The following is a 16,557-nucleotide window of genomic DNA, read 5'->3' as shown; positions in this document are numbered from 1 at the left end:
TAAACTGCCAGTTTCACATGCTTAAATATCAACAGTACCTCATGTCTTTGTTAAAACAGGAAATGCTTACAAACTCAAAGTCCTGACAATAAGGAAATGCAGGATTTATTACATGCAGCTGAACAAGTGGGAAAGCGTACTCTGCAATGTGGTTTTGATTCATTAGAGGCTTCTTGCAGAGCCGCAGTCACAGGCTCTGTCATTCGAAGGCATGCTTGGTTTAAAGACCAAAGTTTACCGGAAGATGTTAAAGTAAAATTATTGGATGCTCCACTACAGCATGATACTTTGTTTGGTGTTAAGGCAGAAGAGGTGTTAAAAAAATGGAGGAAACTCCCAGATATGCTCAGAACTAGTTCAAAATGATGTGAAGATTACTGATCCTACAGACATTGCCAACATACTGGCTGACAGGTTCAGTGCAAACTTCTCCCAAAAGGAGAGATATCTATACCAAACGATTGCAGCCCCCCAAACATCTCCAGCGCCCAAGTGAGAACTGCTCTCCCCAAAGCAAAAAACACAGCATCCATGGGACCTGATGGTGTCCCCGGCTGTGTGCTCCACGAACTCAATGAGGAATTAAACCCACAGCTAGGACAGCTGTTTAATCAAAGTCTTACCTCTGGATACGTACCCAGGGAGTGGCGCACTGCAACTGTGGTCCCACTTCACAAAGGCGGTGCCTCCACCAACCCTGGAAATTACCGGCCCATTAGCTTGACAAGCCTTATCTGCAAAGCCATGGAGAGGATCATAATGGACCTCATAAACAAAGACATAGGGAATTTGCAGACTTTGGATCCAACCCAGTTTGGCTTTGTCAAAGGCAGATCATGCCTTTTAAACTTGGTTGACTTCTTCGAAACAGTCACCAAAGCCATTGAGGGAAAGGCAGTCCATACAGCCTACCTCGATCTGGCTAAGGCCTTCGATACAATACCCCACTCGGGTATCATTGAAAAACTCATCAGCTTAAATGTTAACCCATACATCACAAGATGGGTTGCAAACTGGCTGAGTGACAGAACCCACAGGGTCAGAGTTGCTGGCGCCATGTCAGACTCAAAGCCTGTCACAAGTGGTGTCCCACAGGGCTCAGTCCTGGGCCCACTCTTGTTTGGCATCTACTTTTCCAAGTACAAGCAAACACAGGAGGGTTATGGCTGACAAAGTTTGCAGATGACTGCAAACTGAGCGCCATAGTAGAAAACACATCTGACACAGATATCCTTCAGAAGGGTCTCACAGAAACGGATAACTGGTGCCAGAGCCACGGCCTGAAGTTAAATGCCAAAAATGCATAGTCATACCCTTTGGGAAAAACAAGGTTACCCCTAGCTACCAAATAGGTGGCAATCCACTGAGCACAGAAGAAGTTATCAGGGACCTGGGGACCCAGGTTGATAGTAGTCTGTCATTCGACACCCATGTAGCTAAAGTGGTTAGGAAGACCTTCTACATTGCCCACCTTATCATGAAGGGATTCTCATCTAGATCAAGGGAGGTCATAGTCTCCTTTACTCATCACTCATCAGACCAATGATTGAGTACAATGCCCCATTCGGGATGTATCTGACCCGACACTTGCAGCAGCTGGAGAGGCCACAAAAGTTCCTCACCAAAAGGATAAAGGGTCTCAAAATCTGTCCTATGCTGCCCGACTGAAAGAACTCCAGCTCTATTCAGTCGCCAGCTTGCTCAGAGGTGACCTTTGCCTAACATACAAGGCCATGTCAAACCCAGATTTGATGAATATGCTTCACCTCAAAAATCTAGATCCATCAGAGCCACAAGGGCGGGAGACTTAAACCTCGACACGGCTATTAATAGGACGTGCTGGAGGGATAGATTCATCACCCAAAGACTCCCTATGCTGTGGAACAAAATCCCGGTACATGTGAGGCAGAGCACCTCGCTGGCCTTGTTCAAGAGAAATCTTGACCAATGGATGGGAGATCGCAGATATACCCCAGGGATTACCTCAGTGTCACTGCTCGACAGAGGCACAGCAAAATAATGGGTATAGTTCCCCATACTAAAGGGGTGGCGTAAGCCACAAAACGATGGGCTAGGCTTGTAAATGCCCTCGGGCAGATAGCCTAGTATGAACCTATGAACCTATAAAGCAAAATCAATGCAGACAGTAAAGGATTTCTTACATGTTCAACCACCTAGGTTTAGCAGAAACTGGCCTTCAAAAAATTGGTCCTTTCATACAGGCCACAAAGAGGCAGATACACACGCCCAAGAGGCAGATCTCAGCCCCAAGGCTCCTACAGACCTAAGCAATGGGGTGCTTTTGCCCCCAAAGGAGGAGAAGACAAATCACAACCTTATAGGAAACCGTCCCAGTGACTTCCCTCTACAAAAGCCAAGCACTTACCATTTGGCAGCACCCCTAGGGGGAAAGCTAGCACTTTTCTCACAAAATTGGCACATAATCACCCAGGACAAATGGGTACTGAATGTAGTTTCTTAGGGTTACAGGTTCCACTTTCACACCCTTCCAAAATCAAAAGGAATGCCGGACATGCCACAAAACCAGGGGGTAGAGGCACAAAAGGAAATTGCTGCTCTCATGGACATGGGAGCTATTCAAGGAGTACCACAACAAGAACAGGGACTAGGAGTTTACTCAAGACTTTTCCTGGTACCCAGAAAGGAAAAAGCCTGGAGACCAATACTGGACTTGTCAATCCTAAATACTTTCCTGGATGTTCCAAAATTCAAAATGTTAACACTGCAGCAACATCTACCCATGCTGGGCTATAAGGCTTGGCTAGTTACTTTGGACCTTAAGGAGGCATACCTGCATGTCCCAATCAGACAGTCTTGCAGAAGATACCTTAGATTTGTAGCTGGCTCAATGCATTACCAATTCTCTGCACTGCCCTTTGGCTTATCTACTGCGCCCAGGGTCTTCACAAAATGCCTGGCACCAGTAATTGCATTTTGCAGACAAAGAGGAATTCAAATATATCCCTACTTGGATGACTGCCTTATTCAAGCAGAGAGAAAGGGCATTCTACTAAAACATCTGGCATTTGTAAAAAGATTATTAATTTGCCTAGGGTACACAGTAAACGAAAAGAAATCAAAACTAGTGCTCTCTCAAGAGATAATATTCCTGGTTGCAAGCATAAATACAACTGCCCAGATGGCTTATCACACGCCAGACAAACAAAGGCAACTGACTCATTACTTTCAAATGATGGCAACAAAGATCCAGCTCCCTGCAAGAAAAATTCTGCAGGCCCTGGGCTTCATGGCATCCTGCATTCTACTAATTCCATATGCAAGACTGCATACGAGGAAACTACAGTAGTATCTAAAAAGTGTTTGGACTCAACATTGCCACAGCCTGGAAACAATAATAACTATAATTCCCTGTCTGCAACAGGTGTTTCGATGGTGGTCCCGGGCCTGTCACCACAACAAGGGACAGCCTTTCACCTTACCCACAGCCAGGCAGACAATAACAATGGATGCATCGGATTATGCCTGGGGGGCACACATAGCAGGAAAATGTATTCAGGGCACGTGGCCCAAGGAACTAATGCATCTTCACATCAATCAAAAAGAGATGCTAGCTGTACAGAATGCCCTGACAGCTTTCAAGGATCTATTACATCCAGGACAACTATTACTAAAGACGGACAGCACCACAGTTATGTGGTACATAAACAAGCAAGGGGGCACACATTCCTACCCTATCTGCAGGCAAGCATGACTTTGTGGAACACAGCACTGTCCTATCAAGTACATCTGCAGACACAATTCCTGCCAGGAAAGAAAAATACACTGGCAGACGAACTAAGCAGAAATCTCATGGATCCGCATGAATGGAAACTAAATCCACATGTCTTCAATATGATAACAAGGAAATGGGGACGCCCAGACATAGATCTTTTTGCCTCCCCTCACAACTGCCAACTACAGAAATTCTGCACAAGGACTTATCACTCACAAGCATGGAAAGTGGATGCTCTTTCATTCAGCTGGAAAACCCTGACAGTTTATGCCTTCCCTCCACTGCATCTTCTTCCCAAGGTGCTCCTAAAAGTCAGACAAGAGAAGCCAGAAATGATCCTGATTGCCCCAGACTGGCCACGCCAGCACTGGTCCCCAATCCTAAAGAGCTTGTCTCAAGGCCCAGCCTGGCCTTTACCTCAAATTCCTCATCTTCTGACTCGACAAAACAACCAGATTCTACACAGTCAACTCAGAACCTTAAATCTGGCTGCATGGCAGATAATATAGTCACTCAGACCACACCTCTCTCTAAAGCTATTATGGATGTCATTTTAGAAGCCAGGATGCCCAGCACTGGGAAATCTTATGCAGAAAAATGGAAGAGATTCTGTGCTTAGAACCAGGCACAAAGACTCAAACCACTTGTACCAAATATACCTCAGATTTTACAATACCTAACTGAGATGCTGGGCAAAGGCCTATCCTTCTCATCTGTTAAGATCCATGCCTCTGCCATTTCAGCTCATTACAATACGGAACCTCCTATTTTTTCACATCCACTACTAAGGCAGTACCTCAGGGGGGAAAAAAACATAAGAGCCCCAAGGAGAGCACCAATACCTACTTGGGACCTCAATTTTGTTTTAGAAAAGCTCACACTGCCTCCTTTTGAGCCAGCCAACACAGCTGATATAAAGTTCTTATCATGGAAAACTGCTCTGCTCCTAGCAGTAACTTCAGCAAGAAGAGTCTCAGAGTTACAGGCATTAATGGCAGTGGAACCTTTCATCATTTTTCATTAGGACAGGGTCTCTCTAAGGACAAACCCAACATTTATGCCAAAGGTGGTTTCCAGTGTGGCTCTTAACCAAACCATTCATTTGCCAACTTTCTATCCAAATCCCCAGAATAAAGGGGAGAGACTTCTGCACGCTTTGGACATACACAGACAGCTACGATTCTACTTGGACAAAACAAAAGCTTTCAGAAAAACTGAGCAACTGTTTGTAGCTTATGCCGCAGGATCACAAGGAAAGCCCATCTCAAAGCAGACAATTTTAAAATGGATAGGACACTGCATTCGCTTCTGCTATGCACAACATGGCAAATCAGTGCCTAAGGGCATTAGTCCACATTCTACCAGAGCAGCAGCCACTTCAGCCTTTCTCATAGGAGTACCAACCAAAGACATTTTAGAAGCTGCAACTTGGAGTTCAGTGCACACTTTCACCAAACACTACCACTTACCTCTCTACTCTAAATCCAGAGCAGGCTTTGCCAGTGCAGTTCTGCAGGGCCTGGTAGCCTCTCCTAATCCTATTTAGACCCAGCCACCCAACGTCAGCTTTGGGATTCAACCCAAGTGTAATGACTGCAACAGTGAAACACGATGAACATAGTACAGTTGTGTACCTACCATAAATGTAGATGTTCGAGTGTATTCACTGTTGCAGTCCAGGTTACCCACCCAGCATCCCCCTTTTCATTGCTGGGACTTTTCTGTACTTCTCAACTCTATACAACCTATTTGGTGTATTTGCTTGTAGATGAAGGAAATATTTATTTTAGTACATGCATATTTTTTGGCATAATTTTTTCCAGTCTTCCTATTTGGGGGCACCTGACATCTGGGGCAAGAAAAACTAAAGAAAATGGCATCAGTTGCATCTGTTATACCCCTGTCACACTGATGTTAGGGAAGAGGTGACGGCAACCAACGCTGGACCTAGACTTTGGAACTCGGGCCGACTGCGGGTAGCCTGCCAGCAGGATAACCCAAGTGTAATGACTGCAACAGTGAATACACTCTAACATCTATATATGGTAGGTACACAACTATACTTTTCTTTTCCCAAATCCTTGATTTCATTCTGCTTCTGGGAGTGTGCAATTTTAAGCAAGGTTCTACCTTAGCAATTCCTGCTAGTGTGCACTACATTTTTGTGATTGAGTTTCTAATATTTTTGTTTTTCTCCATTTTCTTGGTACTGTCTTGGTCTTGAAGATCATAGTGGGATGCAGTGCACTGATTTTCTCTTGACCACATAATTGTATCCCTCACTGTATGAGCCACTATTTCTCATTTGGACATTTTTTTTAGCCAGATGCAAATGGATGGTGAAGATGAACAGCAGGCTCTGCATTTATTTTAGGTATGCATTGATTGTTTTCAAAAGGTTAAACAATTGCCTTGTGGTGGATACATTCCCTCACTTGCCCTGCAAGGACACATTTTCCTTTTTAAATTTACATCCTCTACTCTTGTTGCTTATCCTTCTGGAGGTAATCCTGCATGAGCTCAGGTGGGAAAACTAAAATGCTTGGAATGGTATATGCTTGCAATACATGCATTTGACCGTGTTTGTATGAGTAATGTGCTAATGTGTGAAGCGTGTGTGGTTTAGAGTGCTAGAAAGTTTTCTATAAGGATCAAGTAGTCATTTCCTATTGTGTTAGGCTTTTTGTCTTTCTTGAGAATGTGTTTTCATGCCAACTTCATTGGTGTCTGTAACTGCCTAACTTTACATTTTCTAAGCATGTTACTTCTTGTAATACTGTTACACAAACTGATTAACAACTCCCACAACTGCAGTGCACTATGAGATGCTGTGGCATTACTAGAGGGAGTAATTTATTAATTTTTCTGTGGTGTTATCTTTAGCCTTTTTAGTGCGGTATGGAGATTAGTCACATCCTGACAGCAGCAGAGTAAGGCAGAGAATCAGTTTTTAGTACAACTAAATGTCTTGTCTTACTAGAAACTGAAATTCGAGTTTCTAGGCTGAAAGTTAACATTGCTGTAGTGCAAGAAGCGCCATGATTACTCTCCAAAAGTGGGGGGGAAACCAAACCCTTATGCTTTCAGGGGTGTGTAACAGTTAATCTGAAGTTGTTAATCTTCTTCCTATTCATCACTGATGGGTTCGGTTCTGAGCCCTCGGAACAGATTCGGCCTTATACCAAGCTTGTTTGCACCAAAAATTCTCGAGCTAAGCTGCTACCCACAATGCCCTTCACTCAGTTACCTCAGATCTCATTTGCTGCACAGCCATATGGCAGCGTTTCACCGAGCTCTCCAGCTAAGTGATTTATCTTTACAAATTTACAAGTTTTTGTGAAATTTTTTCTTGTTGGTTACTAGTTCTTTGGTTTCTTTCTACACTCAGCAGGTATCCCTTTCATAGCATTGTTGGTATTGACCTCTCTACCCTAGTGGTATCCCATTACCAGTGTTGGTATTTCCTCTTTCTTCACTTTCCTCACTTTCTTAACCCTTTTTTGTGTGAGTGTTTGCTATTATGTCTGAGAAGAAGAGAACTATGGGGTTTAAACACTGCTTTTCTTGCAGTGGTAAACTTCCGAATTGCGACCTTCATGAAGAGTGTGTGGACTGTTTGGGGGTTCCGCATTGGTCGGCGAAACCCCCATGTGATATTTGTGCTAGCTTAAGTCAGCGGATGATGAATGAGCATCATAATAAATTGATCCTGAAGGGCCTGCTTTCATCGCCTTTTTTGGAGGCTACTTCTGCGACTGAGGTTTCATCCCCTCCTTCTATGGACAAGAAACGTCCTTGCTCGGATCCCCCTTCACCGGCTGGTGACGGGGGTCAAATCCATAAGCCCTAGGCCCAAAAGTCTTCCTCCGAGCACTGTACTGCTTCCTTGGTTCCGACTACTTCGGCTCCGAGTTCCGCTCCAGTGAAGCATACTGAGGTCGCCTCGTCTGTGCCTACACCAGCCCCGACGACTACGGCGCCATCTACTACCTCGGTTCCGATCAGTTTGTCTATCTGTATCTCGGCACCAACGTCGCCCATTTCCGTTCTGATGTCTGTTTCGACAACTTCGGAGCCGTTCTTGACATCCACCTCTGTGCTCCAAGCCCATTCTCGGCTCCAACCATTCCCTTGTTGCCGGTTTCTAAGCTGGAATCGTCGGTGCCATTCTGTGATACACAATGGACCCAGTACTCGTCATCTGTGAAACTATTTGCCGGACAAGCCTGCAGCCCCATTTTGGACCAGCCTGATTCCCCCTCAGGGGCATAGGTAAGATCCACCAGGAGCCTTTCAGAATTGGATGTCTGCACCTTTTTGATCAGCTGCTGACCACCAGGGGAATTTCAAATTTGCCTAGACCCCATCCCACTCCAGGCTTTGGGTCTATTACACTGGCGACCACTACATACTCTCCTCCCTTGGATCCCTCGGTTCCAAGGCTCATATATCTGACATTTTTGAGAGGACCCCCTTCCTCGGCGCCAACATCGACAGTATCAGAGGCCCCTTTGGGTGTCAGTTCCATCGGAACCCACCCTTCCTCAATCTCATGTTTGGGAGGTGGAACCTCTGGTTCCGGTCTCTGTTCAGAGTGTGTTGTTGGTCCAGACATCGCTCCGAGGGTGACTACTGCCCCGAATTTCCTTGAGGCTCTGTCCCTGGGTGTGGACCGTGTGATGCGGGGAGCGACTCCGGTTCCGACTTTGTCTTCTTCGGTTCCGGGCTCCCACTCCACTTCGGGCGGCTTTCCGCGTGATGGAGAAGGTGCTTGTTTCTAGCAATCCTCCAGCGTTGGTCATCCCTCCAGATGTTCTTCGTGTTTCACTGTTGCAGTCATTACATTTGGGTTGTCTGCTTGCAGTAGCCCTCAGTCGGCCTGATTATCAAAGTCTTGTGTCCTGGGTCTGTTGCTGTCTCATCTTCCATAACGTCAGGTAGTCAGGGGTATAAAGCATGCAGCCGACGCCATTACATCAGTCTTTCTTGCCGTGCGGTGCCCGAAGTAGTAGTAGTTCGCAATTGCTGGTCGGCCGACTCCTGAAATTTTTGTTTTCGAGTTTAAGATCCGAAGCCTTCAACTAAGCTAAGTACCCCGTTGGGGAACCTTTTTCTTGCTCTAAAGCAATGTCAGTAAAAGTTAACAGTTGTATTTCTTGTGGAAAGCAAATACCTCATAAAGATTTTCATTCGTACTGCGTTCCTTGCTTAGGCCCAGACCATGATGTACCTCACTGTCGGTTTTATGCCTTATTCAAACCTCTAACTATTCGTTGTCTGTTCACTTTCGCATCTAAATATTTTGGTACTCTGTTCAGTTATCCAGAAATGGCTTCGATAAGCCACCTGACTACCGACATTTGGAAAAAGCGCAAAGATAAAGACAGAGACAGACCGCATAGGTCCTAAGCTGCCGACTATGCTTCTCCTAAGCTAGTCGCCAGTTCGCCGGTACTCAGTGAGGCGCTTTCGCAGCCCCTGATACCCGCTACTTCAGATTCGCAGGCCTCTACTGAGACCAATTCGTATGCCGCAAGATACTTCTTCGAATGTGGAACCTGCGGATGTCTCTACCTTAGATGCGTCCAGAAACGCTGTGCAGGCACCGGCTTCTGAGGGTGTATTCAGGCCTATTGACTTGCATATTAAACCGACACAATCTTCTTTTTCAAGGCCCTAAAACTCAATCCATGCCTAGAAAACCGATGCCCAGACCGCATGGTCAGGCCCCTATGCCTAAAAAACAAATGATAAGAATGGATGAAGACGCTATTACTCTAATCAGAGGAAGCCACCATTCTCTAAGAGACCTAGATCTGATTTTCCTTCTGATCAAGATTCTGAAATTCTTCTTTTTTGACATATTTTAACTCTATTATAATTAATTTTTTTTTATTCTCACTTGTAATAATCTACCATATAACTACTGTTTGTAATATTGGACCTTTTCTCCTCTGGTCTCTGCTAAAAAGGGACTGCTGCCCAGTCGGATTAACCCAGTTAACAAATGTCAATTATCTATCTATGAGGATTCTGATGCAGAGGACTTTATTCCCTTTGCTTCCCCTCCAGAAGATTTCTCTTTTGGTGAAACTTTGCATACTCTTAGGGAGCATTTCTGCTGGGAAAGCCAGGCTTACTCTGACTCCAAAAAGAGGCTTAGGAAATGCTTACTCCTACCTCAACACAGGCCTTTAGCTATACCTCCTGTACTAGACATTGTAGATAATGCCTTCTTGGAATCTAAAACCAACAAATGGAAAATAGTGCCCAAATGACCAATAACACTGTAACAGCACTATGAGGAAATAAAGCTGCAGTTGCTGGTTCGAAGATTTAATGATGCAACACATAAAACATAAACGCTTGAGACACTCCACAGCACGTTTTCGTTTCCACCTCACTTCATCAGACAACAAAAGGCCCTCAGGCACTTGCTCTTATATATTATCCTCACTAATTGACAATCATACAATAAAACAATTAAACAAAGTTAACTACTTCAAGCCAACACTCATATTTGACAACTAAACAGCTTGTTAAGTTTATAACAGAACTTTACATGCAAACTAACATCATATTTAATACATTATTAGCTAAACAACATACATCATCCTAACACATACTAAATTCTATAAAAAACTTATATATTACAATTTAAAAATGTAATTAATTTAATTCTGATCTCAACAATATAAACATAAATATTTAAATTCATAATGCATTAGTGACATCTACTGGTCAAAGTTTAACATTTAAAAACCTAGGCTTTTATCTACAAAATCTGTATTTGTATAAAAAAGGCATTACCTGTATAAGATTCTACATTTGTATTCTTAGAAGTGACTCCATTCATAAAATCACTAATTTCTCATAAGAAACTTCTTAAAAATATACAAAATTAAAAACAATAAATATTCAAGTATTTGTTTTGAAATATAAATATATATTATACATACTGTACAAAAATTCATTACAAAAATGCCCAAAACAGTTAATGTTGTTAAGAATTGGTGAATATAATTATAAATGAATATAATTATAGATGAATATAATTATAGAAGAGGTAAATATATATTAAAATCTAAAATATTGAAAACTTTTAAACACCATCTACAGCTTTGCTGCCCTCATTTTTAACACAGGGTTTATAGAGATGACATCATTTAAACCCGGAGGTTTGTTAGCTTCCAAGTGTAATTGCCAAAGTAACTCTTTGTATTCAATTGAAGTTTCCCATTGTCCTCCCCTTATATCTTTTTCAACAACTTCTAAAACAAAGAAATTATAAACTGCTTGGGGACAATCCATTTTATGTCTATATAGAGCATTCTTAGAGTTATTTGTTCTCATTTCATAATAGTGCTCGTAAATCCTTCTTTTTAATTTTCTTTCGAATTTTCCAACATAAAATGCTTCACATATTTTACATAAAGCTAAATAAATAATACCATTTGTGTCACAGTTTGCAAAGTACTTGCTCTCTATTAAAATATCCCTGCTTTTAATGTAAATGGTGTTATAGATGTACATATATACGTACACTGTGAGCACCTCCCACATTTAAAAGTGCCCACTTTCGTTCTCTTGGTCCTTTTCTGTCCTTTTTGACCTTCTAATATAGATTTTAGATTTCTACCTCTACGGTAGGTACATTTCAATGGTTCATTAAAAAGAAGGCTCAAATCTGATAGTTCCCCAAATTTCTGCCATTCTTCTTCTAGCATCTTTCTAATATGTACTGCCTGTCCACAATAATCCATAATAAAATTATTTGTTTTTCCTGGATCCTGCAGCAACCTTTTGGGTGTTTCCCCCATACTTTGGCTACCTAAGATTGGTTAAAATCTTCCCCTTCTCTCATCCCTTACTTCCTTCTCTATACTTCTTATCAGAGTTGGTGGGTATCCTCTTTCAATGAACATTTGATAAAGGGTATCACATTCTTCTGCAAAATCTACTTCTCTTGATGTCATTCTACTTGCCCTCACGTACTGTCCCTTAACTATCCCCTTCTTCTGATGGTAGAGATGTGCACTACTAAAGGACAAGTAGGAGTTGGAATACGTTTTCTTTCTAAATATTTTAGAAAAAAAACCCTTTTCACTTTTACCAACATTGATATCTAAAAATTTTAATTCATTTTTGTCACTTTGAAATGTGAATTTCAGGAAGCCAGTAGATTCAGAAATATACTTCTAGAACACTTGGAATTCATCCTCAGTGCCAACCCATAGGAAACGCATATCATCCAAAAAACGCCTATACAGCTTCCAACATGGACTAAACTTTGAATTAATGATAAATTCATTTTCCCAAGCTGATAATATGATATTAGCATATGTAGGGGCACACCTGGCCCCCATTGCTACCCCCTGGATTTGTTTGAAAAATTCACCTTCAAAATGGATGAAGCTGTTGGAAAGTACTACATCCATTAAGGTAAGTATTAACCGAAAATCATTGTTATCAAATTTTCCATAATTCACCAAGGCCTCTTCAAACAGCTTCAAACCATCATCATGGGGTATAGAGGAAAATAAATCCACAATATCAATAGTATAGAAAATTATATTCTCATCAAAACTTCCTCTGTAAGCTGTTGTAGTAATTCCCATGAGTCTTTCACAATCCCATTGCCTGAATTGGAGACTGGTTTTAATTTTGTATCCAACCACTTAGCTATTGGTGCTTAACTGAATTTTCTGAGGCTACTATGGGACGCATGGGTGGACTCATAATATTTTTGTGCACCTTGGGGACACCAAATATCGACGGTACCCTTGGCTTTTCTACATGCATATAAAGATATGTTGAATAATCGATTGAACCTTCTACTAATAAATCATGTAGTACTATGTCCACTTTCTTATTCCCTATATTGATCTCATTAAGGGATGCTCTAATGTATCTTTCTTTGTTTTCAAGTATTTGCATCATTTTTTCTTCATACCATAAATGGTCCATGACCACTGTACCACCCCCTTTGTCTGGTTTTGAAATTCTAATGTTTTTGTCACTACTCAGATTTTTCAGCAACAAATTCTCTTCCTTTGATAAATTGAATACTATTTTATTTCTACTTAATTCATTCCGAATTCTTTTTTCCATTAGAGTTTCAAAATTCTTTAATTGTGTATGCAAAGGGGGGTTAAAGGTACTACGCCTCTTAAACCTTTCACAATCTTGTATATTTGATGACTGTCCATTGTATAAAATTTCAAAATTTTTCTTCCTTAGGAAAAGCTTTAAATCTATTAGAACTTTCCTAATATCTGCCTTTCTATTAGGGACAAATTTTAAGCCTTTGGAAAACAAGTTAAAATGAATGTCCTGAATATCTATATGGCTATAATTAAAAATATTATAACCTGAGAGACTATGTATAGGTCCATCCACTATTATTAGTTTATCTAAGGATGATATACAAGACTGTTCATCTATTACCAACGCTGATAAGTCCTGTTGTAATTGCCATACATTCTGCCCCCCTCCCCCCTCTCTGAAAATTTTGCTGGTGGTTATTCTGGTAATTCTTTATTCTTTCTAATCTTCTTAATGGGGGGAACTCAGAGGGGTCATTATAATCAACTATTACGTCATTCTCAGTAATTTCAACATTGTTAGATTGTTCATCCTCTGACCAAACAGAAGCATGTCTCTCATAACTTGCAAAGTTATTTCTAGGTTTAACTTTGTTCTTGTATTCCTGTATGTCCCTCTCAAGCTTTCTACTTTTCCTTTGGAAGACATTACTAATACTTCGATCAATCTTTCTTAACATATCATAATACCATCTCTGGTTTTCATCTATAGAGAAAAGTAGGTCCTTTATAATTTTGTCATTCAGCTTATCTCTAACTTTACTTAGAGTCAATCTCTCTTTCATTTTCCTTCACCATTACCTTTAAAATATCTAAACCACAATTATTAAAAATGTTTAACAACTCTAAATGGAAGTCACTTCCTTCTATAACCTTGTTAGGAAACTTGCACACTCTTAGTCCTTTTGGGACTATTTCTAACCTAAGGCACTCTTTTAAGTAGATATTTTCTAGCTCTAAATTTTTAAACTTAAACAACATTTCATCCAACTTTTTCATATTTAACTCATAGGTTAAATTAATGTCCTTATCATTCATCACAATTGCTTTTTTATCATTGAAATTAAACTGTTTATGTATCACATTATGAAAGTCAATATTGTACCTCTGGGCTTCCTTGCATGTTCTGCCTGCTCCACGCCCAGCTTCCTGATTAGATTGTCCTTCATTTTTCCTTGCCAAAACATTCTGTTTTGGTCTAGTGGCTTGAGGTAGTGCACCCTTGTTAACAACATCCCTTTGATTAAAGCTCGGTGTATTACCCTCACTCGATTCATTAAGGAACACTGTCGGCATATCAAAGTCCATATCTTGTGAACTATCAGCTACAGGAACGTGAGAAATGGCTTCCTCCCTTCTTTTGCTGTAGCCCGAAGCTCCCCCATTCCTCGCTCTACTTCCCTGTTCCGTTCCTTCATCCGGTGATACTCGCGGTAACCTGCTACTTTTCGGCAGTCCAATTGCGCTCTCACCCTTCGGTCTCATTTCCTGGTTGCACGGGAACTCGAACGACGACGTCAGTGTTGGGGAATCCCTCTGTGTAAGCAGATGTCCTTCATGGATGCATCTGCAGTCATAACAACTGGGTTGTCCTGTCGTCAGGCAGCCCTTCGGTCGGCCGGATTCCAAAGTCCGGGTCCGGCTTCGGCTGATATCGCACTTCACCCGACGTCATCTCTGCTGGTCTTCGGGTATAAAGGCATCAGCCGACGCCATTTTCTTCAGTCTTTCTTGCCGCGTGGCCAAGCAGAAGCTGTTCAAGTGCCGGTCGGTCAGATCCAGAGATTACTACTACCGAATACTCCTTCAAGACTTCTAAAGCTAAGTACCCGTTGGGGACTCTTTCTTGCCTCAGCCGATGTCAGAAAAAGTCAATAACTGTTTAACTTGTGGGAAACAAATACCTCATAAAGATTTCCACTCTTACTGTTTGCCTTGTTTAGGCCCAGACCACGACGTAGCAGCCTGTTCGGCCTGTGCTTCTTTCAACCGACGAACGCTTAGACGTCGGTCGGAGTTTGCTGAACAGTTTTTCGGCTCTGATTTTGCGTACATTATGCCGTCGGATCCTCCGACTACCCAAATTGTTAAAAAACGCAAAGAAAAAGACCGACACTCGCGGTCCGCGGTTTCAGCCGAAACCATGGTTAAGCAAACCGCGAGTGTCTCGGTTTCAGCCGAAACCGAGAAAACTGATCAGAGTACAGCCGAATCAATGACTACTACTGAGGTTCCGGTTACTTTACTTGAATCGGCCTCAGAAATTTTACCTACTACAGTGGTTACTAGTGACTTATCAGACACCATCCCTTTGGATGTCTCTACCCCAGCACGTGGTGCTGCTAGGCCTCCTGCAGCCATGTCTATTAAGGCCTTTGCCAGGGCTAAAGCAGCCATATCTACTAAGTCAGTGCCTGTTAAACCCCCCTCAACCAGGCCCACTTCTAGTTCACAAATGCTTACTCTGGCAGAAGATTTAATATCCTTAATTAGGGATCTCAATCTCACCCAGACAGGGCCTCTCAGCCCCAGAAAGAGACCTAGAGCAGAGCCCCTCGAGCCTGTGTCCTCTGATGATTCTGCGGAAGACTCAGATATTACAGACCAGCCAGAGGCTCCTTTCTCCAATTTTGAGGACTCTGATGCTGAAGAATCCATTCCAGCTGCTTCTCCACCAGAAGAATTCTCCTTTGGGAAACCTTACATGCCATGAGAGAACAATTCCAATGGCAGGAACAGGATTTTTCAGACTCCAGAAAAGACTTAGGACTTTTCTGCACCTACCACAACACAGGCCCTTAGCTATACCTCCTGTCCTCTCTGTTGTGGACGATGCATTTAATGATGTTTGCACTGCACCAGATTCTTTACCTCCAGCACCTGCCAAACCAGATAGATTTTACAGGGTGCCAGACACTCATCATCACCTATACAAGGCCCCACTTGCAGACCCGAAACTATATCCCAGGGCCCTAAGGCAGTAGCCTCGACCACAGCAAAAAAACCCTATTCCTTCTGAAAGGGAAGCCAGGTCTTTAGACAGATGGGGCAAAAAGGTTTACACCTCTGCTACTCTCTCAGCTAGAGCTTTAAACTGTCAGTTTCACATGATACAATACCAAGAGTTTATGCTTGATCAGTTAACTAAAAAGCTATCCTCTGATGACTCTATAGATAAGAAAATCTATTAGAAATGGTAAATAACGTACAACAGGTTAGTAACCATTCCTTAAAATGTGGCTATGATGCACTGGAGGCTTCATTTAGATCAGCCATGACTGGCACAGTGATAAGAAGACATGCATGGCTGAAGGAACAAGTTTTACGGATCATGTTAAAGCTAAGTTATTAGATGCTCCTATGGATAAGACCAGTTTGTTTGGTACACCTGCCCAGCAGGTAATGAAGAAAATGGAAGAAAAGGCAAAATCTGTACAAACGGTTAAAGATTTCTTGCAGGTTCAGCCCCAAGGTTTAGCAGGAACTGGCCTGCCAAAATTGGTCCTTTCCTGACTCCACAAGATCCCAAAGGGGCAGGAATAGACGTTCCAGAGGCAGAAATCAATCCAGAGGGGTGCCTACAGAGGACGACAGTGGCAAGGTAATAACAGAGCCACAGGCACAGCCACTACCACTACAACAGGGCAATCACAGTGACTTGATTCTAACTCCGCCTACCAGGGAACAAATAGCAGCACC

The 16,557-nt window shown here is 42.3% G+C and overlaps 1 protein-coding gene across 5 annotated transcripts in view; it reads left to right on the top strand.

Annotated features, from left to right (window-relative positions):
- LOC122793381 (protein transport protein Sec24B-like) overlaps positions 1-16,557 on the top strand; it is a 2,932,722-nt gene that overhangs the window by 856,204 nt on the left and 2,059,961 nt on the right. The window lies entirely within an intron of this gene.

Source organism: Protopterus annectens, chromosome 2.part0 (assembly GCF_019279795.1).
Source record: "Protopterus annectens isolate FY-2018-M chromosome 2.part0, PAN1.0, whole genome shotgun sequence".
Classification (NCBI taxonomy): Eukaryota; Metazoa; Chordata; order Ceratodontiformes; family Protopteridae; genus Protopterus; species Protopterus annectens.
Note: the sequence above shows the minus strand (reverse complement) of the source record. Positions and strands in the feature narration are given on the sequence as shown.